Source organism: Lactuca virosa, chromosome 7, assembly GCF_052849685.1.
Source record: "Lactuca virosa cultivar CGN04683 chromosome 7, Lactuca_virosa_CGN04683_v6, whole genome shotgun sequence".
Classification (NCBI taxonomy): domain Eukaryota; kingdom Viridiplantae; phylum Streptophyta; class Magnoliopsida; order Asterales; family Asteraceae; genus Lactuca; species Lactuca virosa.
Window position 1 is genome coordinate 284,669,374 of NC_136432.1, and position 10,417 is coordinate 284,679,790.

General features: G+C 35.0%; 1 pseudogene; it reads right to left on the reverse strand.

Moving 5' to 3' along the window:
* Positions 1-935: 935 nt before the first annotated feature.
* LOC145127800 (putative hexosyltransferase MUCI70) lies at positions 936-7,893 on the reverse strand (annotated as a pseudogene).
* Between the last annotated feature and the right edge of the window lie 2,524 nt (positions 7,894-10,417).

The window sequence follows — 10,417 nt, forward strand, 5'->3', positions numbered from 1 at the left end:
GAGTAATGATATTTATACTACACATCCTATAACCTCTCATTTAAACACCTCTATTAATCACAAAGATTAATGTGTGTTAATATGTTATTAAATTGTAATATTAATTACAATTTCAATTACGAAAGAAAGAAATATTTGCAAGAAAGGTCCCTGAACTTTTCTTTTCTTTCTCTCACCCATTAAACTCTCTTATTTACTTCTTCCAACACCCTTACTTTAAGAATTAATTTCTCATTCATATTAAATCCATTTTCGACGTGTTAAAAAATGGGAAAAACTCTTTTTTATAAATTGGTTAACACCAATTTTCCAACAGCCTCGAACTTGATATTTTCTCTTTCTGGCGTTTTGTCGACGGTGTTTTTCTCGGATTACTTACAATGTTTTCGGTCGATCTTTTTTGTGGTTTATTATCAGTAATATTGAAAATGACCGGTACACCAGAAAGTCGTGGTGGTGTTGGGGGTGGCGCCCAATGCTCCAAAACATCTCGATGGTATCCCTGCGCCATGAGTCAACAAAATTGATTTCAAGATTCAATTTTTAATGGTTTTTTCAAGTTTTTGAAAGAAATTCATCGGCTAAATTAAAATTAATAAGAAATTATTGAAAAGGTAACATGTTAAATGCCAATTTTGAAACAAAATCCATATCAATGTCGCGTTTTAAAAACGAACTGGTTTGACTTGAGAAGTCAACGCTTGGATTCAAGAAACGCAAAGCATATATATATATATATATATATATATATATATATATATATATATATATATATATATATATATATATATATATAGATGTATGTTCAAATGAGAACATTTTTTAAATTGAGAACAAATGAGAACAAATTTCAGCCAATCAAATTCATTAAAGCATGGGCGTCTTATGTTTATTCGTTCAGGGTAGGTAGTAATTTTGCATCTTATCTTGTTTCACTAGTGGTTGTTAGGTAATTTGTGTTGTCTTGCACTGGCTCCACACATCAACATGTGAGCCGATCGTATCCCAACCTCCTGAGAATCGACGAGCACCACCGGCTTTGGAGATTCAGACGGCACGTCAACAACTTCAGATCCAGGTGTGGCTGATTTCATTCGTTTAATTTCGTTTCTAGACATGGGATAATCCTTTGTGGTTGTACTGTAAATTGCACCACCTGCAATCGCTCGCAAATCATATGGATCATCATTGATCCCATGGAGAAAGATAAATACCTAACTAAATCTTAACTTTAGCTAATTTGCACGTTGACGGTTTGCGCAGAGGCGATTGTGTGTTCCCGATGAGCAATTCACTTCTCCGCTATTATCAAGTTCAAGGTCATCTCGTTTCATCAATAATGGGGTATTTCAAATTTCGTTTGTTGATTTATAACACATTCTCTTGGTATCTTCATCTTCATCTCTTTTTTTCGAAATTTCATATATTTTTTTAGTTCGAGAAAGATATTATTCATTTGATTTATTTGGTAATAGGATTTGGGCTATGGCACTTGCATATCATCTGTCATTGTATCATTCCTTGTTCATATCATATTGATGTTTAAGAAATTGGTGTCTCACCTGGTGAAACAAATAGCGGCCACCAGGTGTTTGAAAAAATGTCACAAAAAAACATACTTGTTATTAAGATCCAAATACATACCTTGTTGTTAACATTACTTATTTTACTTACGTCTTTCTCAAGGCCACATATGAGTTTAACTCTTTGATCTGCAAACACATAATCGTTTTGTAAAATGAGAATTTTTTTTTTGTATATTGAAAAACACATCAAATAAAGTTATCAATGATTGCTTCTCATCATTGAGTTTCTTGCTGACTTCTGGAGGATTTTTACTTTCCTCCTCTTTAATTTCATGGTCAAACTCTTTGATCAACCTTAAAGACCATTTAATTAGTAAAATAGGGGTTGGATTGGAGTCTATTAGAGAATTGATGATCACTGTAGGATTTCATGTACACAAGGTGTTTGTCGTATTGTCTGAAAGAACCTAATAAGTATGAAAGTGACATTTTATTTGAAAATCCTTAACTTTGAACCCTCATTAAGACAAGCATTAACGCCCATAGGTTAAATTGAATTTCACATCTCTATAGCCTAATAAGTAACCAACAATCATGTTAAAAGTGATAAACTTAAGGCTTAACCATTAACTCCTTAATAAAAACACCAAAAGTGATTTAGAAGCTATTATGATTAATTTTTTCAAATCTGTCCTCCAACTTCTAAAATCCGTGAAAGTCAATACGAACATCTAAAAATCATGAGAGACTTGGTTTTCTGGAAATTTTAGTTTGTCTACTTTCTTCGAACTTTGAATCACATTTCGAAATTCCAACTCCTTGAGGGGTAAAATTGACAATCTTCTCAGGCTGGTCCATGCTGTCACATATTTCATGCAATGTCTTCAAAAAATCATAATAAATTCATCAGAACTCCAAATGTCAAAATTCCAAAGCCTATAGTTAGATATGGATGTATAGTTTCCAACATATAAAGGGACTAATGTAATTCTTAGTAGATTAATACAGTTTATTCCAATAGTGTTGAGTGGTCCAGAAAGTGACAGCTAAAAGTTACCAACTTGTAAATTTAATATAAAATAAACCAAAAATCATTAGAACGAGAGTTATAATGTTATAACTTTTGTGTAGGTTCTCGGGAAGGAAATAAGGAAATATGGAAATATTTACATAAGTTTTATAAGATTAATACAACAAACACAAGCTAAATAATGTTATAACTTTTGTGTAGGTTCTCGGAAAGGAAATGATCCAACTTGCTCATGCTAGCTAATTTTCAAGCTCAAGGAGGTGAATTATACTAACTCTCCTATTATGTAGTCATTACTTGTTTTATGTTATTGTTCCCGGATACCCTAATAACATGTGATTATTTGTATCTAATCACATATGATTTATGTGGTTAAGATTCATTTTCGCGTTCTCGATTCAATAATTGTTTTTTTCACTTTAATCATATGTGGTTAAATACATTTAATCAAATGTGATTATATGTTTGTAATCACATATCATTTTATTTGGAAAAAACAAATCTTGTCTATATAAATCATATATGATTAGATACATACAATCACATGTAATTATATACACGATAACAAATACTGAACCAAGAACACGAAAACAAATCTTTATCCAAATTAATCACATGTGATTATATGAATATAATCACATATGATTTATGTGGACATAATTCATTTTTGCGTTGTCGATTCAATAGTTGTTCTCATTTATTTTATCACATGTGATTATATGTATAATCGTATGTGATTAAGTACATGAGCACAACTATTGATTTGAGAAGGCAAAAATGAATCTTGTCCACCTCAAATCATATGTGATTATATACATATAATCACATGTGATTAATTACTCAAAAGAAATTATTCAGTCGAAATCGAAAAAATAAATAGTGTCTACATAAATCATATCCGATTAAATACATACAATCACATGTGATTATATGTATCCAATCATATATGATTTATGTGGATGAGATTCATTGTCACATTCTCGATTCAATAATTGTTCTTTTTCTACTGTAATCATATGTGATTAAATACATATAATCATATGTGATTATATGTATCTAAGCACATATGATTTATATGGACAAAAAAATAATGATGTCTATATAAATCATATGTGATTAGATACATATAATCACATATGATTATATACACAAGAACAACTACTGAATCGAGAACACAAAGATAAATATTGTCCACATATATCATATGTGATTAAACGCATATAATCATATGTGATTATATGTATTTAATCACATAGAATTTATATGGAAAATATTCATTTTCGCGTTCTTGATTCAGTTGTTCTTATGTATTTAATTACACGAGATTATATGTATCTAATAAGATATGATTTATATGGACAATATTCATTTTCGCATTCTCGTTCAATAGTTGTTCTTATACATTTAGTCACATATAATTTATGTACACACGATTCATTTTCGAGTTTTTGATTCAATAGTTTTTCTTTTTCCACATTAATCATATGTGATTAAATACATACAATCACATACGATTAAATACATAAGAAAAAATGTTGAATAAAAAATGCAAAAATGAATATTATCAATATTAATCATATGTGATTTGATACATATAATCACATGTGATTAAGTACATGAGTACAACTATTGAATTGAGAAAAAAAATAATGAATCTTGTCCACATAAATCATTTGTAATTAGGTACATATAATCACATGTGATTATATGTATTTAATCACATATGATTTTTGTGGACAATATTCATTTTTGTGTTTTTAATTCAGTAGTTGGTCTCGTGTATTTAATCACATACAATTTATGTGAAAAAGATTTGCTTTCACGTTCTTGATTCAATAAATCACATGTGATGAAATATATATAATCACATGTAATTATATACACGAGAACAAATATTGAATCAAGAACATTAAAACAAATTTATGTCCATATTAATCATAAGTGATTAAATACTTATAATCACATGTGATTAAATATATGAGAAAAATTATTGAAACGAAAAATCAAAAATGAATATTGTTCATGTAAATCATATGTGATTGGATACATATACTCACATGTGATTATACGTATCCAATCACATATGATTAAAGTTGACAATAAATAAATATTAAATCTAGAACGCAATAATGACATATGTGATTAAATATTTGCAATCACATTTGATTAAATATATCTAATCACATGTGATTATATGTATCTAATCACATGATTTATATGAACAAAAAAGAATATTGTCCACATAAATCATATGTGATTAAATACAAACAATCACATGTGATTATATACACATAATCATAGGTGGTGGTGATGGGTGGTGGTGGTGTGTAGTGATGTTTGGTGGTGGTAGGTGGTAGGTGGTGGTGGTGGTAATAGGTGGTGATGGGTGGTGGGTGGTGGTTGGTGGTAATGACAGGTGGTGGTCATAATGGTGGGTAGTGGGTGGGTGATAGTGATGGGTGGTGGAGGTGGGTGGATGGTGGTTGGTGGGTGGGGGTGATGGGGGCAGGTGGTGGTGATGGGTGGTGGCGGTCAGTGGTGATGGATGGTGGTGGTGGGTGGTGATGGTGGTGGCGGGTGCTAGTTTTGGTGGGTGGTGGGTGGAAGTGATGGTGACGAATGGTGGTAATGGTGGTAGGTGGTGGTGGTTGGTGGTGATGGGTGATTAAGGTGGGTGAGGAAGGTGGTGATGGGTGGTGGAGGTAGGTGGTAATAGTGGTGAGGGGTGGTGGTTTTTGTGGGTGATGGGTGGAGGTGGTGGTGGTGATGAGTGGTGGTGGTCGGTAGTGATGAGTGGTGTTGTATGGATGTGGGTGTGGTGGTTGGTGGTGGTGGGTGGAGGTGGCGGGTGGTGGTAGGGGTGGGTGGTAATGGAGGTGGCGGGTGCTGGTTGTGGCGGGTGGTGGTTTTGGTGGGTGGTGGGTGGAGGTGGTGGTGACAGATGGTGGTGATGGGTGGTGATAGGTGGTGGTGGTGGTGGTTGGTGGTGGAGGGTGGTGGTTGGTGGTGGTGGCGGGTGGTGGTGGCGGGTGATTGATGTGGGTGGGGGTGGTAGTGATGGGTGGTGGAGGTAGGTGTTGATGGTGGTGACGGGTAGTGGTTTTGGTGGGTGATTGGTGGGGGTGGTGTTAGTGGGTAGTGATGGTGGTGGCGGGTGCTAGTCGTGGCGAGTGGTGGTTTTGGTGGGTGGTGATAGGTGGTGGTGGTGATGGGTAGTGGTGGATGGTGGTGGCGGGTGGTGGTGATGGGTGATTGAGGTGGGTGGGGCGGTGGTGATGGGTGGTGGAGGTAGGTGTTGATGGTTGTGGCGGGTGGTGGTTTTGGTGGGTGATGGGTGGGGGTGGTGATGAGTGATGGTGGTCGGTAGTGATGAGTGGTGGGTGGTGGTGGTGGGTGTGGTGGTGGCGGGTGGTGGAGGTTGGTAGGTAGTGGTGATGGGTGGTGAGTGGTTTTGGTTAGTGGGTTTTTAATTGTTTGTAACAATTGATTGATTTTTATGAATATTATTTTATAGTTTTAATTAAAAAAATTATATGGTCCAAATTTGTTCTCAAATGTTCTCGCAATAAGAAATGTTCTCGATTGAACGCTCCCATATATATATATATATATATATATATATATATATATATATATATATATATATATATATATATATATATATATATATATATATATATGAACTACAAAGTTTCGCCTTTCACAGTCCCAAAACATGTTAACGGTCCAATTAGTATTGGACCGGATCTTGTCTTGAACCGTGGAAAAACTAATTTGATCTCGAGATGTAAACCGGTCAACTTCGTTGAACCAAAGACAAGTAAAAAGATTAGAAATTGGAATGTGTTCACGTATTACAACACATCTGTCATAAAAAAAATATATAAAAAAAAAAACTTATTCCAATAATCAGTTTCAAAAATCTGATTTTTTAGACACTAAATGATCATATATATAATCATCGTACCACTTCTAATACAACGTTAAGTCTTCCCGTTTATAAAAGTCAGTCTGAAAGTCAATGGAGGCATTATTGTACTTCCGAGCAGCCTTATTAGCTTTAGCTTCTAGAAACACATCAAACCGTTTATAATGTCTAGATATCGCAAAACTAGCATTCTCCCTCCACAAAAACCTGAATTTACATAATTCATGTTTAAAATTTGAACAAATTTACAAAAATGGACTTTTGCTGAATTTCTCTATCAACTCGTTCTTTCTGTATTAAATTCATCAGTTAACAGATAAAAACACTTACCTTTCATGGATTTGATAAGGGTAAACCATAAGCATAAGTTTCCCATCCAACCATATAGAGTACTTAGCATTTGGGAAAAGCCTATGTGATAGAAGTTTTGGAGCCTGTCACAAACCTAACTTTATTAAAAAATATTTTTTTTAATAAAGGAAAACGGTAAAAAAAAACAAAATGCTATAACTACGTAGATTTTTCAAAGTACAATGTCTGAATAAAAAATATATGTTATTTACCTTCCCATTGCGCCTTGGGTCAGTGTAAGGGAGGTTGTAGACAACAACAACTCTCCACAATCCAATCTTCTTGCTATATCCAAATGATCTGAATTCCTCAAAAACTTTTCTGTTTCTTCATCAACAAACATGAAAAAAGCACACATTTTGCTTTGCAGTTTCACTTATATTCATCGGTTGTTGAATCAAATCATAAGCCCCTGTATAAAATTCAAATAATCACCATACTATTCATGATTCACGGAGTGTGTGTAATGTGTATTGGAATGTTCTAAAAGGATACCAAATATTGCAGATGAAACCACGACTCCATGACACATGTCCATTAAAAGAAGATATGAATCACCAATATCATATCCTGACTTGCGTCCAGGCCTATCTCCTCTCACAAATCTTTATTATGTATTAATAGAAAATGATTAGTGATATGATAAAACTGAACCAAATAAAACAATTCATAATTCTTTAGAGAAAAAGAATCATACCCACAATGCACAGACATTGATTCTTTTACATCATAAGAGTCGTGTCTTTGTTTTAAAGAGTAGGATACCCACCAAAATCTGATCCTCTAAATTCACTTTTGGTAAAACTTTCAACATGATGGAAAGTTAAATTTTGAAGGACAGGTGAAAAAGATGGTGCTTTTGGCATATAAGCAATGGCTTCTTCTACCGGAAGGTAACCCACTGGACAAGTTGATATAAACAGGTGGTGGAGGAGGGTGGGCGATGATAGGCGGTGGTGGTGGAGGAGGGTGGGCGATGATAGGCGGTGGTGGAGGAGGAGGGTGGGCGGAGATGGGCGGTAGTGGAGGAGGGTGGTGGTTAACAATGTTATCATCATGTCTAACTGTAATCTTCATTTGATCATTGGCTAATGCAGAATTAAGCACCGTTACTCTTTCTTGATCACTATTTGATGAAGAATATTGAGAAAATCTTACAGTTGAATTGTTCTTGTTAAATTCACCTTCAAAATGGCCCAAAGAGGAACTAATACTGATTAAAAAATTAACAGAGTTATCAACTTTATATCTCTAAATTCTTCAGTTATAGATTTGAATGAAAAGATTTTCAAAATCTATAACTTGAGTTGCAATCATGTAAAATTGTTTAAATATCAAAAAGAGTAGATAATGATAGCTTCAAAATTACTGAAAGGTGTAGATATTGATAGGAAGAAGTGAAGAACAATGGAGAGGGTTTTGATTTTTGCATTCAACTTCTCTTAATGATTTTAAGTTTTAACCCTAAACAATGGAGACAACAATTTGATTGATGAACAATTTCTAATGAACACTAGGAAATGAAGTTGGAATCAAATCAAATAAGATGTATTACAACACCAATCAAATTGAGCAGTTGTGACATCCCCATTTTCACGGCCAGAAAAGACCGATTTTGTTTATGCTTTGTTTAAAAATCAGAGTAATATTTTAAATAAAAGTGTTGTGGAATTTGTTCCCAAAAGAAAATATAATAAATATTTATCAAAGCATTTCCAGAGAAATGTATTTCATTAAAAACCTCGGGATGTCATGTTCGATACAGATCAAAAGCATAAACAGTACAATATAAGTCTTACAAAATTTATTCATATCTACAGGCCTATAATCCGTAATCCCTCATCCACACATCACATCTATGCTCGAGTGCCACTACATGTAATACAAGAAACTGAGTGGGTCAGGCTTGGGAGTCTGGTGAGCACATAGGGTTTTCAACCCACAATAAAATAAGTTTATTAATTTCATCAACCAACAATAACCCGATTACCCGTTCCCGTTATCCTCACTTTACGTCCCTAAACACCTATCATAAGGGACCTAGCCTACGGGTCAACATCGGGATAGACACTACTGCTAAGGGGGTTCCTCATCAATAAATGTCCTAAAGGCAACCATGAGGGGGATAAAGTACACCGATGAACACATCGTTCACAAACACCTACAAGTTGCGAGCCTGCTAACGTTCCACTGGACTGTCTAGAAAAGTTCGTGGTCGTCATCTATACTCCACTAGATGACTGAAAACATTGTCAACATCGAGGTCTCTCATCATTTTATTTCATCACACCCAACTATTACATCTATCCATGTTTTACCCAACACATTTTGTAGATATAAAATACATATACAGTTTAAATCATTTAAAAGATGTATAAAATCTTTCATCCAGCATAGGCCGCAAGTATTCAGACAATATGCACACATAGCACGTAATTTATATAAAATACTTCATATCTATGTGTAAGATGAAAGTAACTATGTACTCACTTGTTAAGATGGTGATTCCGAACTCAGACATCGCTCCGCTTCTATTAATTTATTTTCTTTCGACGAAACCTAGTATCATTACCACTAGATTTTAGTCTAATATTCATTGCGACTAATTATTATTCTAGATTCATCATTAACTCAAAGTCTACTTCATGATCTATTAAGTAAGGATCAGCCAGGCAAGACAGTTGGGAGGCAGGACCATTTCGGCATATAGCTTTTCTGAAATCCAACAACCAAACCCAACGTGACCATTCTAGACACCTCTCCCATAAGTAGTTCAATCATTATAACGACTTTGAATCACTGATAAATCTTATTTATAGGTTCATAATAACGATATTATATTTAAATATAAGCTATATTTAAAGTAGGGTAGGCGTATCTCACTAACAGCGGGTTTTGCTAAAAACCGGGCTCCGCTGGAGCAGAGATTATGAGCCAAAAAAATATTTTTCTCGGAGCCTTCGGGCGCTCCAGGACTTGCTTCTAACACCTTGGAGGTTCTAGGTAAAAACCTTGAGGGTTTTGGGATGTTTGGGAGAGAGTTGGAGTGAATTGGTGTGGAAAAATGAGAAGAAACGAGCTCTATTTATAGGCTGGGCGGAGGGTCGAACACAGCACGTTCCTCGGAGGAACGCATCGTGTTCATGCGAACGCAACGCGTTCCGGTGGGTACATATCCGAAGTCTACTGGGGCGACGTGGAGCTTCCGAGGCCAAGGCTTGCGCGTGCGCGGGGCGTTCCTTCGCAGATCACCCTCTCGAATTCAAAATTTCATAACTTTCGCATACGAGCTCCATTTTTGACGTTCTTTATATCCAGTGTAGGCGGGACCATACTCTACAACTTTCGTTTAGACTCTGTCTTGACTTTATTTTTGAAGTTATATTTTTAACAGGCCGGGACAGGAATAGTCCGTTAAAAATTCATAACTTCTTCATCCGACGTCCGTTTTTGTCTGTCTTTTTTACCGTTAAACTACTATTAACGAGATATTCGATTCTCGTTTAGGTTGTGTTGGCTAAAAATCGCTCTATCTAATATTCGAACTCCGGGCTGCATACTGCTAAGCCGAAACTTAGAAAA